General features: G+C 39.1%; 1 protein-coding gene across 3 annotated transcripts in view; it reads right to left on the bottom strand.

The window, feature by feature from the left end:
* Positions 1-23,226, bottom strand: part of TENM1 (teneurin transmembrane protein 1) — an 895,307-nt gene that overhangs the window by 732,319 nt on the left and 139,762 nt on the right. For all 3 annotated transcript variants that reach the window (XM_035325181.1, XM_035325182.1, XM_035325183.1), the window contains one exon: positions 5,838-5,935. The gene's annotated coding sequence lies outside the window, so the exon portion shown is untranslated. The remainder of the gene's footprint in view (positions 1-5,837; positions 5,936-23,226) is intronic.

The following is a 23,226-nucleotide window of genomic DNA, read 5'->3' as shown; positions in this document are numbered from 1 at the left end:
TTCACCTCTCAGTTGTGTAGCCCTCATTGGCATTAATTTGTGTTTTTCCCTTATATCTGAGTTAGACTAAAAAAGAACCACACACGCACACACACACACACAAAAAGAAAAAAAAAAAAACTGCAGGTAAAAGATTAGAAAACAAAAAGTTAGAGTTCCTTTCCCAGCATTAACCCTGCCCTCATTAATTTATTAAGGTTGTGTGGCTCAACAAACAACATATTACATAGTATATATATGTATATATATATATACATATATATACTATATATGCTATAATATAGCATATTACATAGTATAATTTGTTGGTCACAAAGGTCAAATTTAAGATTAGTCATAACTTGTTACAACAGAAAATGGCCAATATTAAATATAAATCCTTCACTTTCAGTTGTACATGCTTCCCCCCTGCTCCTGACTTGATAATGTACTATACAAATAACCAAAAAGGTTTAGATCCCAATACAGTTCTATCAAATAAACTCTCAGATTGCATGAAGTGAAGTGCTTACGTGCTTACCTCTTATAATGGAATTGTGTTTTTAACCTCGAAGAAATGAACTACAGAGGATACATGCAAGGTGTTTAGATGTGTCATTGCAGATTTTCATATGTAATGGTTGCAGATCACCATTTACCACTTTATCACTTTATTTTCTTGTTGTTGTTTTCTTTATTCTTGCAGAATAAAAATGGTTGATAAATACATCCAGTTATTAATACCGTGCCTGCTGAATAACATTTTATCTGCTAATTTTGTGAAGAATTTTGCCTAAGTGGGAGACTGAATACAGTAAAAAGTACTCTAAAAAGTGTTTTTAGTAGACTAAAAGTCTACTCTAAAAGTAAAGTTAACTAAGTAACTGCAGCCCTTTAGTCTTAGCATGAAGCAAGAGCATAAAGGGAGACAAAAGCTCTTGATGCTTCACAAACATGTCCATCATCACTAACATACAGACAATCCTCCTCCTTTTGCAGGAATACAAAATAAACAAGCAGGTCTTAGAGACTTTTCGCCAGCACACAGGATACTGAGATAGACATTTGACAATGTTAATTCAGCAACATCCACTTAACCAAAATGAATTGCCTATTCCCCAAATTATCAGAACTTTAATCTGTGTACAGAATTTATTGCTTGTCTTTTCAGACAAGTAAATAAGAGAGATCAAAGTCAGAACATTTTCTGCTCAACTTCAGGGAGACACAAATATGATTTTAATTAAATAGTAATTGATTTAAAAGATAATGTTTAGCATGCATAAATTACCAGGAAAAATAATGACATATTCTGATCAGTGCAACTCTGTATATCTTAATTTAAAAATCTTGCCTCTGTACCTGAAATTATTGAACTTTTCTGCACAAAGTTGCCATTAACTGTACGTACAACTTTTTCTTAAGCATACTTTTTGCTAAAGAATGAAACCCATTGAAAGGCAAAGCTCACAAAGTACTGAAGACAATGTGGGACTTTTTCTTGGGTTTCATAATTAAGGTGTCTGTTTAATGGCATTTCTTTACTGAAGAAACAAATAAAAATTGATTTGGATGTGAAAAGTGTGGAATAAAATTTAGTTTAAATGGCTTGTTTTCTAGTCCTTGTTGTAACAATTTAACATGGTTTTAATATTGTTATTTTTCTCTTTCCTAATAACTAAACCACTCACTTGTAGATGTGAAAGATCATGAAGGACTTTTAGCTTAAGGCATCTGTTAGTCGATCAGTTTTGCTTTACTAGGTAAAAAACATTCTCAGTTAAAAAGAAGTTTTCTTCTACGTTATAAACACCTCTTGAGAGAGCAAAGTCATCACTACAATTACATTTGACCTTTGCTTCTTGAATTCCAGGGAAAATAATCACAAGTCACAGAGTTAATTAAAAAAACACAATGCTGCAGAAAATTGAAAACTGTTTGAAAATAAAGAGAGAAAATTTTATTCAGTAATTACAGCTCCAGGAGCAGCTATTTCTTAAATGATTAGAAAAAATTCAAATATCCCTGCTGTTATAATTATAGTAGTAATTATTATTCTGCAATTTTCCAAATTTTTCTCTTGAATACCATGGTATAAGCCCTCTGTAAAAATCACATCTGTTGATAAATTAGATGTTCGATAGACTGGACTGAAGTGGAAGTCAGTATTTTCCAAACATGATCACAGAATCACAGAATTTCTAGGTTGGAAGAGACCTCAAGATCATCAAGTCCAACCTCTGACCTAACACTAACAGTCCCCACTAAACCATATCACTAAGCTCTACATCTAAACGCCTTTTAAAGACCTCCAGGGATGGTGACTCCACCACTTCCCTGGGCAGCCCGTTCCAATGTCTAACAACCCTTTCGGTAAGAAGTTCTTCCTAGCATCCAACCTAAATGATCTTGAAGTGCTTGTGAACGTATGTATATAGATAAACAGTTTGTCAATGCCCACCTTGAAATGTAACCATTAGGTCTAATGTAGACCCCAATGTAATGAAACACTAAAGTGTTTCTTTTCTCTTACAAGATTTAAAAATATGTTAATATGAATTATCTATCTGCCCATTTGGGAAGGCTCCTAATTCTTTTATAACGTTATTTTAAACAATGAATCCTAAACCAACAGACACAAGAGCTACAGCCAGAGGGCTCAGTTGGGACCGGGATCTTGATAATAGCATTCACTAGATAAACCAGAGACAGTGCCTGTCAAGGAAATTTATAACTGCATATTGTGTGCATTATATCAAAGTGCAGCATACTCATAGGGCTTTAATGAGGAAGTAAACAACAGTGAGGGTCAGGTCAGGAGGCTGCAACATTCTGCTCTCTAGAGGGAAAATAATGGTTGAATTAAATCCTGTATTTGGTAGCAATGCCATATGAAGGGACGTATTTTACTCTTTAGACATATAAGCTGTTCTTGAAAACCATTTCACAACTTATTGTCACAGAGGTCTCCTATTGATCACAGCAAAAACAACATTGTGATTGATCCTCCTTGCCTGTAGTATTTCCAATATCCTCATAAACTAAAAGTCTAGGTACCTTTTATGTTGAAGTTAATGGGATGGTATGCTTGAGCCTAGGTTACTCAATATCTGTACAGTTTAATAGAACAGAGACCAACCTCTTTATGTCTACTGGTTCTACTGCAGAGGATCAGCAGACTACTTAACTAGTATTGCACATAAAAATATTGCTTAATAATGCTGCTTAGATAAACCTATTACAATATATATACATCTCCACTGAATCATACTGATTTTATGTTTTTCCATCCTGGCCTTAGGAGTACAGTAGCCGTCATATTTATCACCTCAGTGTTCAATGCCATCTTCTGTTATTTCACGTCTTGGCTCCTTTTCTATCAGGCTGTGCTCCAGGTCCAATATTTATGCTTGCCCTTGAGCTTCACTGTGATAACTGAGAGGCCATTATTCCTCTTAAGAGTTTAGCTCTCCTGTTGAGACATGTTCTCTGCAAACATACCATCTTTTCTCTAAATAAAACAGGTCTTTGCCTGACAGAACTTATCACATTAGCACGTAATTAAACCAGAAAGGGAAACTTAGAGAGGGAAAAAAAAAGAAAGAAAGAAAAAAAAAAAAGTATACTATACAGTTAGCACTAAAGCAAATTTGCTTAGACAATTTGTGAAATTTGTAGTTCGTTCTCTGCCCTGATGTATATATGTACATACACATACTTCTTTCTGTACCCTTGAACCATTCTAGAGAGACACGAACTGCCTTTAGGTGTGCCACATCAAATGTTGCTAGAAGATAAGAAAAACCATCTCCATCAAAAGTGTGAGGCTAACCTCTTTGTCAGGATCTCCACATTTTATGATACTTTGGGTAGCAAGACTGAGAAAATGAACTGCACATTGCAAAGCCACCTTTTGATAAGTCAAAGGAAGGAATATAGAAAATGGAAGAAAAAAAAACAGCTAACATTCCCCAACATGAAGGATGAAGTGGACACCACATGAATTAGTTATTCAAGTAGCATTACCTAGAACTGGTTCTGAAGGGAAGACAATGCATTTGTGTATATGTTGCTGATGCCCCTCTCACTGTGTATATGTACTGTGCTCATGTATCTACCTGCATTACTGCACCCTCAAAACATGAAAAAGCAGTACAGACACAAACTGTAGGTACAGCTCAGCCTTGATTGTAATGGGAAGGAGCAAGGCAGCCGTAACTTCATATAAGTTATGTGAAATTATACAAGGCTTCAGTATCTACCATCTAACCAGTCAATGAGAGGCTCTTTAATTTCTTTCACCCTGTCGCTCAAAAATCCACTCCTATATGTACACATGGAACAATGACAGTATGGACAATGAAACTAAAGAAAGGAAAGATGAGCAGTGCAGAGATAAAGAACAACACTGAAGTCTATATGGAGCAGAATTATCAGCAGTTTTACCATAAGTTAATGCATTTTACTAAATTTTACTAAATTTAGTAAATTTACATTTTACTAAATTACTAGATTTTACTAAGACTCCGTGTAATTTGAGGACTGTTATTCCAACAATATAACAACCCTTGAAGAAGCTACAGAAATGACAGGAATTAATTTTGCCCTGAAGCAAACTCCTTCACTTTCAAAATTTAAATCCAGAGGTGAAAAAAAACACAGTTCTCCTCAGCACTAATTCAATTTGTTTGTTCATTTATTTTACCGCTTCATTTATTTTTTCTGTAAAATCTTATTTGGTCTAAACCTTGCAACTTTTAAATAAAATTGAAACAATGTCCCAACCTGTTTTTCACAAACTAGGTATGACAAAAACCCCAAATATTCCTGTTAACAAAGAATAAACTCTCAGAATTGGCAAACAGTCTACAGCTCAGTCTTCATTATTAGTTTAACCTGCAGAAAAAGACAGCTGTAACAACTCACCCAAATATTCTTTGGCCCTCATGAACTTTTCGGGGAAGGTATTATGCATATTTTCAGTTTTTCTTGTACCTTGTACAATGGAAACAGCAGACCCTTCACCAAGCACAAAGTACAATTCTCAGGAAAGAGGGTTGTCCCTAGTCCCCACTGTTTGCAAGGATGGACAAATGGACAGTCATAAAGGAGAGAAGAATATCTACATGCAAGGAAAGCACTCTTGAGCAGAAATAGGCAATGCTAAATGTGCATATATTATTGCTAAAATGGCTGGAAAAATGGCTGTAGAACTGACTAACTTCAGGTCAGAAAACAATCCTTTTAATGTAACTTCATTGTTGAAAACAAACAAACAAACAAACAAAAAAAAAACAGTATTTGGAATTTAGAATAAAATTAAAATATGTATACTTTATCCACAATTAAGCAAACTTTTCCAACCAGAGTACAGAAAGAAATCTTTCTGTGAACATTCAATTAAATTCCTGATTTTTTTTTTCTGTTTGACTATTTTGTATGCATACTTGGAAAGTGAATCTTCAACTAATAATTTTGCTTATATTTTAAACTTGATTCTGAAAGCAACATCTATTTCTTTGAGGTAGAGAAACTTGTTGACCTACAAGACCAATCCAGTTCACTCACAAAGAATTCTGAGCAGAGTCTTTGCTCTTAACGAGCTGTATGCATACAAATAATCTGCATGCTAAGTATTATTTAGAGTAGAACTTTAAATAAATGCAAGGAAATTTTAAGTTCTATATAAATCAGCCTACAAGGAATAAAATATTTATGAAATACTTCTCTCTAATAATCCACTGGTTTATTTTTTATTAGTCATTACCCATATTCTTCCCAGACTTTAATCTGATACCATACCTCTGACAACCAGATTCATAGCAAAATGTTGCTGCTGACGTGCCTTTTAAACTCACCTGATTATTAGTTCCACATGTCAGTTCCTTTCTGGAGACTCAAGGAAGCCTCTCCATCTTCTACATGCTTCACTGAAGAGTGTGACAGAGCTGTGGTGCTGGAAAGAAGACAGATGGATACAATTTTATTCAGATCTGAAAAACTATGTAGGACTTGCAATAGAGCTCCAATGCACAACTGAGAAGATAGGCTTAAAGAAGCCATTTTAACAGTAAATGCAAGTCACTCTTCTAATATAACTGCTTCAACATTAAACAGCATTGCCTGATCAGAGCATTAATGACTTTTGTGACCCTCTAGATTCTGCAGTAACTTTCATTTCTGCATTTGTCTTTTACAAATACTTGTTTTTAATAACACTGGAATATAACTGGAATATAAAAAATATTGAATAGAGAACCAATGTATGAGGTGCTATAAATAAAGACTCTATAGTGGATTTTTTTTCTTTCAGTGAGTAAATATCAAGGAAAAAAATCATATCTCTTCTATATTCTAACAGGGTTAATCTAATATAACTTCTAATCTGCACAAGGGCAGCAGCAAAGTCTAGGTCCCTCTCTGCTACTTCATAATGTGGACTGTGACCCTTAATTAACAGATTTGGACTTGAGCTAAGGAATATCAGTTTATACTAATTTTGTCTGAGAAAGGACTCTCCTGCATTAATAAATTCATATAGTGCAGATTAACTAGGCTGCAAAATATTTAAAAATGATTGAAGGTAGTCATTAACACATACTGCTTGTCTAGGATCAGGCTACTTTGCAGTTCCGTTCTACCTTCAAATGTAAACAAGATTCAGTTTTCCGACTTTGTACAATTTTTTGATTGTTCTGTGTTTTTGTTTGTTTGTTTCCACACGCATTAAAATACTGTATTTTTCATGCTGTGAATATAAATATATTCAGGACAGCTTCAAAGATTGCAAAGAATTACTGTCTTAAAGCAGGCACTGATTTCAAGCAGACAGAACACTCATTATTCCATCTAACAACCGGCAGAGCTAAGGGTCAGGGAAAAAAGATGACTAGATAAAGATTCCAAATACATTACTTTATTTCAGCATCCCACTTTAGTGGAAAAATAAAATGTAGGTTCATCCACATCAGAAATCATACATAGAGACAATATAAAGGGAAAAATAATTCAATAAACAATATGAGAAATGTATGTTTTTGCCATCTTAACTTAGATAAGTTTATTTGGCATGCAAAAGGTAACACAGCTTTCACTAAGAGGTCAAGTTGCAGCATATGCTTTGCTGGCAACCAGTGGAATACATCCAGTGTATGGACTGGCTTTTCCTCCCCTTAATTTCAGTCAGGCCAACAAAGACAAAAAAAATACTGCCTGTTGGGCCAAGTGATACTTGTCTTCTTGCCATTGAACAATAATAAAATTTCATTCACAGAAATGACATTTGGGTGACTGCCTAATATAGATTGCCCTTTCCTGGATACACTTTCATGAAACCATGCAAAAAAAAAGCTCTGGGTCATCTATCAAGACTGTTCCCTGTTGAGCCTTGCAAGACTAGACAATACTGGAGATGCTAAAAGAAAGCAAAGGCTGAAAGACACTTGCACCCACAATTGCTTTTGCAACCATAACCTTACTCATGTTTGAGTAGATCTTATGCTTTTGCTTCCATTGCAGCTTCTAAGAGGTCCAGAAAACACAAAAATTTAAATTGCTTTTGCTCCAGCCACGGAAATCTGTCAACATTTTCTCTCAGAAAAAGCTGGAGTAGGAGTGGCAAAAGAACAACTTGATATTTTATAAATGAAAGGCCTCTTTTCAAAACTATCATAGTATTTTGCTTAAGCTATTTCCAGAAAGCATTTTTGAATTTTAGCCTGAAATGGAATTTCACTTAAGAAATATTGGAAAAGGTCAAATAAATAAATAAATAAAATTATTTCTAGGTCAAATTCCATAAATCTGAAGTGATATGTTATAGATTATTTGTTAAATTTTTCTGTTCCAAACATCCAAACACTTCCATTTAACCACCCACCCCACTCCCTAATCAATTTTTTCACTCAGCTCTATTTCCAACGCAATTTCCTAGAGGTCAAGTTAGACATACATAGAATATATATCATTTTAATCTGAGCAACAAGCTATAAGACATGAAACAGCTAGTGGAGCTAGTAATTTCTCTCTACAATTGACCTTTCAGTCCTCCTTCTATTTCATAGTTCTGTTTAAACACAAAGCTAAGATTATCCCGACTCAGCTACTCTCTAGCTATTTTACATTTTTTATCAGATTTTTACCATAGTTCTTTTCAAATCAAGCCTGAAAAAGTTCAATTTCATTAAAAAAAACTTAAATCAGATTTAAAAACAAGATCCCACCATGTTCAGAGGTATGCTATTCTATAATCACTTTTAAACTAGTCTAGTTATGATTTCAAAAACAACATAGAAATCTAAGAAATTGAATGGGTCACTGCTGAGATGGCCATTATTTCTCCATAAATACAATAAAGGAGCAATCGTTGTTTTAAACATGTTCAGAAAAATCCATTCAAAATAAAATTTGAAGCACTTTTGCTCCCATTAAGAGAAACCTTTTTGCCCCCATTATGAAGCATTTTCACAATTCACGTGGGAGGAGACACAATCCAAGAACACTTTACCCCAAAATATAATAAATAAATAATATAAAAAATAAATAACTTTACCCCCAAAAAGTTGACTAACACACTTTTTTTCTATCCTCCATCAGAAATGCTGTGTGTGAGCAGCTGTGCACGGAAATAGAAGACTGAGACTTAGAGAGCCTATAACAACAAATTTTGTAAATTTATTAAGAATTGATTACCACTGATTAAAGTGGTACCTTACACTAAACACCGTATAATCACAGGTGCAGTTTTATATCTTTTCATAGATATAACTACGCAACTTGATTTCATCATTTTGTCCTCAGTCGGGAAGTAAAAATATCTTTTTATGAACGCAGAAGATCAAATTCAGGTTTTGCTGACTGTGTAAAGATGAAATAATCAAGAAATACGTTAGCTGCTTTGCCTCCAGATTTTCCTTACCCTTCCACCTGTACAATTTGTACCACAGTATGAGAGTTTGTCAGTATTTGTCCCGTATTTCAAGACTGTCCATTGTTCCAGTATCCTCATTAAAAAATAATGTTATTAATAACTTATTTTATTATACTAAGTCTTTCCTTTAGCCAACAGACTTGAACATACAAACTAGTAATGATCTGGTATCATGCAACCCCCCTGGGTGAACTGGCAGCAATTCATGGATCTGTGGTAGGAATGTAGCGTCCAGATACATTGAATATTACTTTATCTGCTAGACATCCTGCCCTGGGCTGTAATTAAGAAACCTAGTTCCTGGTTCCAACTCAAGACAAGATACGTTCATACATCAAGAAACCCTCTCTGTGTATTAAAAGGCTAGTCACAAGATTTTTTTGAAGTTTGATAATCTCTTATTGGGAAAAATAACCTACAAACCATCAGAAAACAGTTGTTTGGTACTACTGTTCTCTTTCCAGAAAATCATGTTTTCATTGAAACCGACCAGCTAAGTGACCACCTTGAAATCCCAATGGTCAAAAAGTTCTTGCATATGATGAAAAGCAGTTATTTTCTACAGAAAATAGGTGTTTTCCCATTAAGTATCATTAAGTATATACCATTCAAAGCTCACGTACCTTTCAAAACACTTCAGAGGGATAATTTAGCTACCACTGTTGTGAATGTCTTTTTGTTTTTTTGTTTTGTTTTGTTTTCAGATACAAATGTAGGTTTACATCAGTGAGAGAAGAGAGTGAGCTCTGTGTCCACAAGGAACCCACAGGAGGACTTGTCCATAACTTCTGAGTCAGGAAATGGAAAATGTATTCCCAAATGCTTCGTTAGCCCCAAGTATGATAAGTATTTAACCTGAAGGCCACACCATAAATAATTGCCCTTTTAAACTGCTAGCTTTAAACTAACAAGTCTTCACTTATAGCCCTGGTAATTTACAATGTAAGGTGTCTTATTTTTGCATTAACTTTCATGTTTTTCCAGTATATACCATGAAGCAGTTTGTTTAACATTTTTGAGGGAGAAAAGTCTGAATGGAAGAGTCGTCATTCCGAGTTACTGAGTTACAGGATGAGCAAAGAGCTGCCACATGGATCACTGTCCTCCATGCAGGAGGGCTGCCATATATCACATCTCAGTTGTTTAAAAGAGGCATTTTAACTCTGCAGCCAAGTCATCTTGTTTGTAGTTATATCTACATAAGGGTCTGAAAAAGTCTTAGGAGCCAGCTGTCGTGATACTGCCCTGGTTGGTTAGATGTTTCTTCCTGACTGTATGTGCTCTGTAATATTCAGGGAAATGAGGTCCTATTCTGGGTGACGCGTTTGCTCTCCTAGCACAAATCTGATACAATTGGCTTCATGCTTTTATTTTCATTTTATTTTACTTCTGCAAGTCTCGGTTCAAAGGACAAAGTGCGGTCACAGGCTGGATGCTATGGCATAAGGGGGCTCATGTAGAAATTTCAGCAGCCTTACAGCTGATGGGGACCTGACAAACCAAAAAGAAACAGAGGTACACACACACACACACGAGTCCCATCTGCTTTACCCAAGGATATTCCCGCTTCATTCGTTAGGAAGCTGTACTGGGTCTGGCTGGGATGTTAACTTTCCCTGCAGCAGCCCATACAGTGCTGTGCTCTGCACTTGTAGCTAGAACAGCAGTGGGATCACACCGGTGTTGTGTTTGCTGCTGAGAAGTGCTGGCACAGCATCAGGACTCTCTCTGACCCTCCTAGGGGGTGGGCAAAAAGTGAGAAAGGAACATCCCCAGGGCAGCTGACCTAAACCAACCAAAGGGATATTCCATACCATATGGGGTCACACTCAGCAATAAAAGGTGGAAAAAGGAAGAAGAGGGGAGGGGTGGGCTCTCGTTGTGAAAATGTCTGTCCTCCTCCCGAACACTGGCTACGTGCATTGAGGCCCTGCTTCAAGGACGTGGTCAAGCACCGCTCATTTGTGGGAAGTAGAGAGTCATTTATTTCCTCTGCACTTCCACGTAGCCTTTACTTGTTTTGTTATTCCCTTTCCCCCTCCCTCTTCCCCTTTCCCTTTTTTTTCCCTTTAGTTGAATTGTTTAATTAATAATAATATTTCCTAAATTATATATATATATATATATATATATATATATTTCCCTCTTTAATTAAATCATCCTTATCTCAACCCGTGAGTTGTTCTTTCCTTTACTTCTTCCCCTCCTCATCTGAGGAGGGGGAGTGAGAGAGCGGTTGTGGTGTTCAACTGCCTAGCACGGTAAAACCACCACAGAAGCAGAAGGAATAAAGAAGTTCTGCAGACAAAACAGCCTAAGAAAGTCAAAATGATAAATAGATTAGTGCCTGCTCTTCTGAAATATTCCATTCATCGCTGATGAAAATGAAAGTATGCATCAGTTATCTCTGATGGGGCCTCTGTCAAAGCACAACCCTGGCTGGACCCTCCTGGCCTTTAGAAACTGATCATGAACCAAAGAGATCTGGTAGATCTTCAGCACCCGATTACATCGGCAGCTCTTCGCTCTGAGTGCATAAGGAAGATGAATATGAAGAGAGTTTTTGAAGAAAACATGGCTTACACGGGATTGATGCCCCTCACCTCCTTGTAAAGCAAACATTCAGGAGCTGAAAGCTAGTCACCTGGTTCCTGGGTAGCCTGGTAATTGCCTTCCACCAGTGAATTCCCCAAGCAGGGCAAGCATCAGGCTACCCTGACTGTTCAATCACTTACGCGCTTGATAAAGCACACGAAAATACAAGAAATAAAACTAAGAAGAAAGATGGAATGTACCCTCCAGATGAGGGTGAGTGTCCAGCTTTCTTTTGCTGTGTCAGGAAAGAAGTTCACTTTTCTGTTTCCAGGTTTCTTTTTAACACCTCTCAAGTGCTTTCTTCATTGTATTACCTTCATTTTACATATACTGCCCAATAACATATCACATATTAATATTAAGCTTCAGGGCAAAATCCTAACTTCTCTGAAGTTAATAAGTGTTCTATCACTCAGCTTTCTGGGGCCATAATTTAATTGCTGGATGAGATATGACCAGTCTAAAAAATCTGCAGGTGTCATCTCTGTAACTAATATAGTCCAAGGTAAACAAAATCATGAAAATAACTTAGTATTAACACTATTAACCTAGCATTCCTTTAGCTCAAAAAAGGGCTTGTCTTCATTAAAATTACATCCAAATATAACTTATCAAATTGGCAGATCTCATTAGTTAGATTTTTGCCTTTAAAATCTAATCAGCATTGTGCTCCCAAATCATTTTTATGCTCCTTCCTCATTACAAAAACGGCTATTCTCAACTTAATCAGTTTTACTACTTAGTTATATTTCATTAGACACAAAAAAGCTGCAAGAGTGGGGCAGTCTATTAAAGAAAACATTAAACCTAGAGCTTGCTTTCAGAGAAACAAAGTGTTCTGCCAGACCCCAAAGAGAAGAGACTGGACAAAACAGCACTCTAAAAAATTTAGGAACTGTACCTTGCTTTTTATCATTGGGCTTAAAATGCATTCTGTTTAAAGGAGCTCTCAAATTCATTTAAGTGGAATTATTGCCAGTGCTTAATTAGAGAGGCACGTTTATTTTTCCTGCTTGCAAACCTACTAAATCAACAGGAGTATCTCAGGTATGCATTCATACCAAAGACTGATCATTTCTCAACCTGACTGAAAAAAAATACCACTACTAGCAAACAAATGAAAATTTTTTTTATTTTTTATTTTTGGAGGCAACAACTACAACAATGAGCTAAATCCAGCGGTTCTCACCTTGGTTTGAAGGCTATGAGATTGCAGAGCCAACTTGGAATTCCCTCCCAGCCCAATGAAACGAAATTCACAGGACCTTATAGGAGACACATGTAAATGTTTTACAATGCAAATCTCTATTACTCTGTTTTGATTACATGATACATATGAAAAGCTGACCAAAATATTTTTGTTTCATAGCAAAAAGAAACTGTTTTTTTTTCAGATCTACATCACAGATCTGTCCAAATGCATCTTGTATAAGAAAACTTAAAGAAAACTAATGCAAAACCTGAAACCCCATAACAATACTGTGGCAAGACATTATTCCAATTCAAATTGGTCTGAACTAAGTGTGGTAGTAGATGAGTAGCTTGAGCTCCATGAAGCTTGACGCCAAGATTTTTTATAATAATAGTGAGAGCTGCCAAATGCTTAATTTGCACTTCCTTAAAATGGCTGATTTTCTAAAAGCACCAAAGGTTAGATGAAAAATCAGGGTTCTACATGTTGGTTTCAGCTCATCCCCTGCAGACTGCATCATTCTGTGCCAGTTCTTTTGTTTAAATCCTTGCTTAAGTGTCCGGCTGTCTGAGCTTATTAGATTATCAGTAGCAGTGTTAGGAACACTGCATTTAAACCGAACATCAAAACTCAGTTCCTGGCTTCTCACATGTTAGGGGGAAAGTCACACGTCATTAAATCTAAACTTTAACCAAGGCTGAGCCCTAAGGCACCTCCCATCCACATTGCAACCCACTGGGTCCTATTTGAGTCTGACCATTTCCCAAAGCTCTCTCTCAGTGCTGGTGCAGCAGAAGCTAGGGTCTGACTGCTTAGAGCTTGTCCTAAGCGAAGATTAAAATGATGGGTCTCTTCAGTTCATTTCAGTGTGGAGTCCATCTGATAGTTTAAAAGGTCACTGAGTACTAGTTTTGGTCAACTTGTTTGATTTTGCTCTGAAATAGATAAAAGCAATCAAAACTGTCTCTGCGTCACAGCTGAAGGCAGAGACCAAAGGCCACATGCAAAGGAAACTTCCCAAGGCTACTCTTATACAGGTACCGTCTCCAAAGCACAGCACACAGAGAAAGAAATTTGGGAATCACATTACCAGTGAGGCAGGGTATGTGGTCCCAAAGCCAAAGCTTAGCTACCACACCTGCTGAAGATCTGGGTCCCTTTGCTGCTTGTATTGTGTCAGCATGCGTTGCTGCTGTGGACACAGTGCCAGTGGCATTTGCCCAGCCCAAGCCCAATCTAAACTGTGTACCAGGGGCAGATTTGCAAATTCACATCAGTAAGACTGACCACGTGTCATCTTTGTCATAAATCTGCTCTATCCAATTCTTTTTTCCTCATCATCACCATACAGAAGTGAGGAAAATTCTACATTAAAATAGCTCTTACAAAGTGCAAAAGAGATCAGATCACGGTACTGCTTGAATACAGGAGAGAACGCACGCAATATAAACTTCAGACATGCGAGAGATACTGCTGCTGTGCCTGCTGCCCAGGAAAAATTTACAGCACCAATGTTGTATGAATCAGTGTGATGGCTGCTGTCAGCTACAAATATCATCTGCATATTACGCACCTACCACATGCAAAATACTCCCACAATGATCTTATTAAGGAGGCTGTGCCATACATCAAAACAATGTTATACCTACAGCAGCCTGTAGGTACTAAATTATGCCCTTCCTGCTTATTTTGTACACAGTGAAAAATGACACACTTGTGGGTAAACTTGTTCATTAATTCTGACAGATAATTCAGAATACATGCTCACTACCACAACGTAAGTATCTAAAAGCTGTAGAAATAGAAATGTTTTAAATGTTAGAGAAAAAGAAAAAGAAAGAGGGAAAGGCAGGGGATGACAACATAATTATTTGACCTACACAGAATTTTATATGGGTAATAATTAACTGGGTGGTGAGCAGCCGAAATGAGTGATAGAAAAATCTCACAAGCTTTTTTGAGTAGTATCTAAAAATAAATGGGTCTGAAACAGAAGAGAGTTTTGCAACAATCACTCCTGCATTTTCTTCTTCCATCCAGACTCTCCCTATGTACTTCAGTATCTAAAAAGCAAAAGAAACTGGACACAAACGTGTAAGAATTGAGGACCAGCCTGTATTTGTTCACAGCCTTGAGATAAGCATTCATTAAGATGAACGCCAAGCTGGGCAGGACAGCCTCCTCATTCCTTACTCCATTAAGAATGACCAAGTCAGAGGCTGAATGGAGAAAGAAGCCCTCATCCTGCCAAGCATGAACAATATGGGGCCCAAAAGAGATGACAGCAGCAGCAGAGAATCCACAAGGTGAGTGTTCGCTTGCATGCCAGAAAGCAGCTGTGGTTTACCAAGAGCTGGGATGTGACAGAACAAAGGCATTTCCTGGAAGAGCTTTGTGCCACGAACTGAACCTGCTCCTCAGGAACCAAGTGGATTCCTCTCCTCCACATTTCCTTGGCTGTATAAAAGCTATGTATAACCCACCCTTTCCCATAGTTTTCAAGCAGGGCCAATTACATTGTTCATCAAAAGGTCAGGCCAACACATATGGCATGCAATTCAGTGCAGTAAACATGAAAACATTTATCATTAATTACTGTAACCCTCAACTGAAAAAGTAAATGTAAATAGTTACCTACAAAAAATATTTCATTTTCTATAAAAGGAGTGGCAGTAGATGCTCGCTAGCAATGAGTGTGTGTACATGGTTGGTGCTCCAGCCAGCAAATAATGTAGGCAATTACTGCTACTGTTAATGTGCCTGCCTAATTTCTGGAGCCACATGTCGAGTGCTTTGCCCTTAAGGTGGCTTGAGCAACTGGCCTGTGTTTTAACAGAGAGAACCATATGCAACCAAAGTGGATCTTTCAGGAGATGGGCCATGGTTTTAACTTGTTCTTGTTGCCAGAGTAGCAATTGCAGTGAAATGGATGAAAAACAAGTACACACCTACTATAAGCAGATGGCTAATAAAAATTTGGGGAGCTCTTTCAATACAGAAATTTAATTTAAAAAGACACCTACATAACAAATGCTTGGACATGTGGTTTCCTTTTATAGAATACTTAAAGATCTGCCCTTCAGTTCAGTAGCTCAACTGTTTGTTACTTTATTTCCTATTATAGGCAGAAGTTTCACAATACATCTACATCCGATACTTAACCTTTATTATAGGTTATTCATATATATAATATATGAATTTGTATATTAAACACCAATGGTTTCTGACCCATCATCATTAGGTATGGAGTAGTCCTGATGAAATCAGCTAGTTACAATATCCAGTAAAAACATATCTTGGTCCGCTGAGGTTTACTCATGCCTACAAACTTGTTTTGTACTTCCATCTGAAGACAAGAACAAATATTTCCATTTCCTCTAAAATGTTGACAGGTGAATCAGTGTTCCAACATTAAAGTAGGTCATCCCATGTTGCATTATTCAGTGTAGCAACATGACACTTCTAAATGATAAAATATGGTCTAATACAAATTTGAAGTGATACAAGCATATATCTGCTTTCTGCAGAAGAAAAGTTGCTTTAATTTGAAATTGTACCTCCTCTATCTGGAAGAAAAATGTAACGTATTGCAAATCAATTCTTTTTGCCTGCCTATCCTCTTCATCCTAGTCAATACCTGGACAAACAGTTGAAATGAGGACAAGCACATGTCTGTTCCAAGGAAGCACAAGTGACAGCTGATTTAAAGGAACATCATCAGCATCAAATATAGACAAGTAAAAGCAAAAAGAAGAATCAGGTACAACAAACTTCCTAGAGTTTCTCCTACCGATTGAGGGAGGCATAACCAAGGCATTTACTGTATTTTAAAATGCTTTCTCTCCTGTTTCTGTTTGAAAACTCATACCCCTAGGGAAGTCTCAGTGCTCTACATCATCTATACACAGAAATAACAGCGGGAGAAGGAAACAAAGTAAAGCCTGCATGTGCAATAATTTTTTTTTTTTTGCAATAATTCTCACATGCTATGTGCAATTTGCAATAATTCTGCATTTGCAGTAATTCTGCATAGCACTTTTAGTCACAGGAAGCTGGATATTTTTGGGAAGTGTTTATCAAGCAGCCACCTGCCCTTGAAAACGATACAGAGAAATCAAAATTGTATCCCTAACAAGAAATCAATAAAATTATTTAAACCAAGAAAAGCTGTTACATTCTCTTATTCGAACACATTATTCTGTCACAGACTGGTGACACCATGCACCACCTCTAAAGTTTCCTCCATGGAGAGGACAAGATTGTTAAGGATGCAGACACAGGCCTGGAGTGCTTAGCTCAACATGCACTTTTCAGAACAAGAACCAAATTCTTGTACACTTTCTTTTTCTTTTTTACTCATATCCTCTGCATAATTTAGGGAATTATTTGTGAATTAGAAAGATCACTGGGTATTTGTGCACAGGCTCAAACAATGGAGTACCCAGCCTGAAATGACATTTTTTTGGCATTGTAGAAAATAGGCTCCACGTGCTTGTTCATCCTTATGTTCAAGCAAATACACCAAAATATACAAGAAAACATCCTTGCAAATGGAAGAGCCCATGATCAGAGCTGCAGCTGATAAGACGGAAGAAAAAGCCTAGAACTTCCTCAGCAGTACTAGCACAGCAAACAGATGTGGATTTATCCAATGATAGAGAAGGAACAGCGAAGTCTGTTACAGCAGCGTCACCTCCCCACCAGCAGCATGGTTTCTGTGGTGGCTTTATGTGCTTCTGACCCTGAACAGATACAGCAGCAGACAACACTTCACCACACTTCATAAAACTTCCAAAAAGGCAAAGGGATCAGAACTGACCGGAGAGAGGGCACTTAGTCTCCAAATGTACAACAAGAGTTAACTCACCATAAAGGCCAAGCTGATGTCAACTGACATTTCTCTACTAAATTAATTACAAAAAAGCCAGTTTTGTGTTTTTTTGTGTTTGTTGTTGTTGTTGTTGTTTGTTTGTTTGTTGTTGTTTTTGGGGGGTTGTTTGTTTGCTTTTCCCATTTTTTTAAACTTTTCAGATTATCAAAGGAATTCAGAAACCCTCCAAGCATGTGGCTGAAGGTAAAATTCTCCAACAACTCCACTTTAGATATGTATACACACAGGAGCACACTTTAACATTTTCTGTACAAAAGAAAAAGACTGCTGTTGGCAGCATTAAAAAATTTGGCCAAACGTGGGTGGGGAGGCTTGGTTCTGGCTACCAACACTAGTTTTCCAACTCGCAGACATTAAGGGGAGGAAGGAATCTAGCTGAAACAATAATGAATAAAATCACTGAAAGTCTTTCTCTCAGTCTTTCCCTAAATCACAAATACTCTCTTTTCCAAAAGCTCATTTACAGCACATGCCAAATAACCCAAAGCACAGTATAACAGCATGTGTGCTCCTACATGCTGTTGATACCACACTGGTAAAGACAATAGCCAACTATTTTGATGGCATGGATTTCTATGGGTCTGCCTTCTTGAACATGAACTCTCCACACTTAGCTTAATGGCAAACAAGAGAATAAAGATCTCCTAAAACTTCAGAACCACACCTCTGCATCATTTTCTTCCAACACTCCTATCAAATACCTACCTACCCGAAACCACAAAGATATTTTAACTCTGACCACGGTTGTTAGCTGCACTGAGATCATTCTTTTATACTTTCTGATCAACCATAACTGAATACATTTGACATGTGAACAGGCTTCTTTGCTCTATCTGTTCCAGTCACTGTATTTATCACAGAACGGCTCTTATTCTTTTGTTTTGTTTTGTTTTAAAGCAGTTTCTCTTTCCTTTAGTACACTTACCACAGTAATTTAGAGACTCAAAACATCCTATTTGACCAGCACATTGTCACACAGCACCAGAGTGGGAGCATTTAAAATGCTCTTGACAGCTCTTGCTTCCATACAGGTAATTCTAATTATGTTGCAGAGCCAGATTTCCTCAATATTTATGGATTGATATATACTATCATCAAAAAGCATGGATGAACAGGTTCAGGTGCTGTTTTTCCAAGCAGGAGTTGGCAGCGTCTGCACTGGAAGATGATAGCATTTGTTTGATTTCCAACCCCCCTTCCCCCCCAACACACACACTCTGGTTTTGTTAGTGTTTGTGTTTTTTTTATATATATATCTTCTTCCTCCTCTTTTTCCTTCATTAACAGCAGGGGAATGCATGGCACAGAACAATCACCTCCTTGCTGAAAGAAAACTTATGATAAGGTGACATATCAGTTACTAATTTTAATTCGTTTGTTTTTATTGTGTCTTGAGAACACCAAAACAAGATTGTTTTTCCAATTAAAGTGTGAATCTCCACAGAAAACTGACTAAACAGTGACACCATGGGGTGCCTTTCCAGTTCATGTTAATTAATTTTCACCTAAAATTACATACCATGCTAAGCATTCCAGCTGCTGCCCCTGTGTAATTAGTCAGGGGGAAACAAAAAGGGGGTATTTTTCACTTGCCACATCACTAAACAGTAGGGAGCAGGGAGCAGTTGGAGTGTAACGGTGATGGCAGCCGGATGGCAAGGCCCAGCCCTGGGTGGATGGTGGGCTGAGGCGAGGTTTGGGAGCTCTGAGGAGATCTGGAGGCCCTGCCACAGTGCCACAGACTGGCTGCTCCAGGCCAAGGACAGCTCTCATCCCCTCTGTGTGCAAACTGCTCCTTCACGTGCACTTTGAAACGTCCTTACTTTTCACTTCCGTAGATGCTAGGGGACGCTAACCCATAAATAGGAACTTTTCTCTCAGGAGCTCAGCTCATTTCTCAGAGTTGTAACCTCTGACCATGCCATTACCAGCCAGGTGTGAGGTGACAGGGCTGCAGCACAGCTGGCATTAAGGCCAGGAATGAGGCCGCAGGAGGCCCTGGCCCTGCACTGCAGCTCACCCTGCACAAGGGGCCTGCAGACACATGGCTTGGGCACGTCCAAGTTCAAGTCGCCACTGTCAAACACGGGAGGGTCTCCTCCAGAAGGATTACATGGAAGCAGATTATATTCTTGTAGGTGCCCTCATTCTGAACTATTCCAACTACATGCTAGTCAGTGATGCTGCTGTAACGACTTATTTTCTGCTGAGGTATCAGTGGGTCCCCATGCTGAACAACTCTGTGGTCAGGTTCTTACATTTTACACGGACATTGAATAAAAACTGTTCGATTGCATTCTAAACCAATCCTTCCCAAAATAGCAAAATAATGCTGAGTGCATATCAAGGTGAGGATGCTGCAATGGATCTAACTTCAGAGACAGCAAAGTTGTTAAGAGTGATCATTAAAATGCTGGTGACAGACATACAAACAGAGAGATACATTCGTTTTCCCATATTTTTTTTAAAGCATAAATTACTTGCATTCATTTTCACTAGGGAAAAAAAATCAAGTTAGAAATTCAGTTTTAAGAACATAAAATAAAAGATATTTCTGGAGATAAAAACTGAGGTACAGATGAAGTTGTTTTTAAAAACAATTTTGATAGTCACATTCTTATCCAAGCCATTAATTTAAAGGTCTGTTATAATTATGGCTTTGCCTATAAACTCGATGATATCTCTGATTCAACCAATTCACAAATCCAGAACTGAATTAATATTCATTATTCTAATTTCAGTCATATGAATGAATCCCAAATCAAGACCTAGGGTCACACTAGATTTGGCATTTTACACACTAACATGACCCCCAAATCTTTAACACATCTCAATATGCTTGAACATAATTAAAACAATACAATTAATAAAAGATAAAGATAATTATAAAACAAAAGTAGACTGCAAGTTTTTTTTTTCAGTATAGCCAACCGTTTTTCTCATTGTTCCTGATCTTTTTTTCCCCCTATTTCAATGGAATTTTCAGTTCTCTCTTGCTTAGATGAGACCAGGATGAGGAGATGGAGGAGGAATTCTACAGGCAGCTGGCAAAAGTTGCAAAATCATTGGCTCTTGCCCTCATGGGGGACTTCAACTTCCCAGACATATCCTGGAAATGCAATACAGCTCAGAGGAAGCAGTCTAGAAGGTTTCTAGAGAGCATGGCAGATAGTTTCCTGACGCAGCTGGTTAGTGAGCCTACCAGGGGAGGTGCCCCGCTGGACCTTCGGTTCACTAACAGAGAAGGACTGGTGGGAGATGTGGTGTTCGGGAGCTGTCTTGGGCAGAGTGACCACAAAATGGTAGAGTTGCCTATTCTTGGCAAAGTCAGGAGGGGGACCAGTAAAACCGCTGTCTTGAACTTCTGGAGGGCAGACTGAGCTGTTCAGGACACTGGTTGGCAGAATCCCTTGGGAGGCAGTCCTGAAGGGCAGAGGAGTCCTGGGAGGCTGGGCACTCCTCAAGAAGGAAATTTTAAAGGCTCAGGAGTGGTCTGTTCCCACGTGCCCAAAGATGAGCTGGCATGGAAGAAGACCAGCCTGGCTGAACAGGTAGTTGTGGCTAGAGCTTAGGAAAAAAAAAGAGGGTTTATGATCTTTGGAAAAGAGGGCAGGCCACTCAGAAGGATTATAAGGATGTTGTAAGGATGTGTAGGGACAGAATTAGAAAGGCCAAAGCTCACCTGAAGCTCAGTCTGGCTACTACTGTTAAAGATAACATAAAATGTTTTTATAAATACATTACCATGAAAAGGAGGACTAAGGAGAATCTCCATCCTTTACTGGATGCGGGGGGAAACTTAACGATGAGAGATGTGGAAAAGGCTGAGGTGCCTAATGCCTTCTTTGCCTCAGTCTTTAGCAGCAAAACCAGTTGTTCTCTAGATACCCAGTACCCTGAGCTGGTGGAAGGGGATGGGGAGCAGAATGTGGGCCTCACAATCCATGAAGAAATAGTCAGCGACCTGCCACAGCACTTGGATGTACACAAGTCAATGGGGCCGGATGGGATCCACCCGAGGGTACTGAGAAAACTGGCGGAAGAGCTGGCCAAGCCGCTTTCCATCATTTATCAGCAGTCCTGGCTATCAAGGGAGGTCCCACTAGACTGACGGCTAGCAAATGTGATGCCCATCTTCAAGAAGGGCGGAAAGGTTGACCCAGGGAACTATAGGCCTGTTAGTTTGACCTCAGTGCCAGGGAAGCTCATGGAGCAGATTATCTTGGGTGTCATCATATGGCACTTGCAGGGCAAGCAGGCGATCAGGCCCAGTCAGCATGGGTTATGAAAGGTAGGTCCTGCTTGATGAACCTGATCACATTCTGTGACAAAGTGACACGCACGGTGAATGAGGGAAAGGCTGTGGATGTGGTCTACCTTGACTTCAGCAAGGCTTTTGACACCGTCTCCCACAGCATTCTCCTCAAGAAACTTGCTGCTTTTGGTTTGGACTGGCGTACACTTCGTTGGGTCAGAAACTGGGTGGCTAGCCAGGCCCAAAGAGTCATGGTGAATGGAGTCAAATCCAGTTGGAGGCTGGTCACTAGTGGCGTCCCCCAGGGCTCGGTGCTGGGGCCGGTCCTCTTTAACATCTTCATCAATGATCTGGATGAGGGGATTGAGTGCACCCTCAGCAAGTTTGCAGATGACACCAAGTTAGGTGCGTGTGTCAATCTGCTCGAGGGTAGGAAGGCTCTGCAGGAGGATCTGGATAGGCTGCACCGATGGGCTGAGGCCAACTGCATGAAGTTCAACAAGGCCAAGTGCCGGGTCCTACACCTGGTGCACAACAACCCCAAACAGAGCTACAGGCTGGGAGATGAGTGGTTAGAAAGCTGCCTGGCAGAGAAGGACCTGGGAGTATTGGTTGACAGTCGGCTGAATATGAGCCAGCAGTGTGCTCAGGTGGCCAAGAAGGCCAGCAGCATCCTGGCTTGCATAAGAAACAGCATGGCCAGCAGGGCCAGGGAAGTGATTGTCCCCCTGTACTCGGCTCTGGTGAGGCCGCACCTCGAGTACTGTGTTCAGTTTTGGGCCCCTCGCTACAAGAAGGACATGGAGGTGCTTGAGCGAGTCCAGAGAAGGGCTACGAAGCTGGTGAGGGGCCTGGAGAACAAGTCTTATGAGGAGCGGCTGAGGGAGCTGGGCTGGAGAAAAGGAGGCTCAGGGGTGACCTTATCGCTCTCTACAGGTACCTCAAGGGAGGCTGTAGCGAGGTGGGGGTTGGTCTGTTCTCCCACGTGCCTGGTGACAGGACGAGGGGGAATGGGCTTAAGTTGCGCCAGGGGAGTTTTAGGTTGGATCTCAGGAAGAACTTCTGTACTGAAAGGGTTGTTAGACACTGGAACGGGCTGCCCAGGGAAGTGGTTGAGTCACCATCCCTGGAGGTCTTTAAAAGACGTTTAGATGTAGAGCTTAGTGATAGAGCTTAGTGGACAGACAGCACAGAAGGGGTGGCGGTGTGGCTCTCTATATTAGAGAGTCTTTCGATGTTGTAGAACTCGAGGCTAGGAATGACAAGATCGAGTCCCTTTGGGTTAGGATCGGCAGGGACAACAAGGCTAGCGTCCTGGTCGGGGTCTGTTACAGACCACCGAACCAGGACGAGGAGACGGATGAGGAGTTCTACAGGCAGCTGAC

Source organism: Oxyura jamaicensis, chromosome 4 (genome assembly GCF_011077185.1).
Source record: "Oxyura jamaicensis isolate SHBP4307 breed ruddy duck chromosome 4, BPBGC_Ojam_1.0, whole genome shotgun sequence".
In the NCBI taxonomy this organism is placed as follows: domain Eukaryota; kingdom Metazoa; phylum Chordata; class Aves; order Anseriformes; family Anatidae; genus Oxyura; species Oxyura jamaicensis.
Note: the sequence above shows the minus strand (reverse complement) of the source record. Positions and strands in the feature narration are given on the sequence as shown.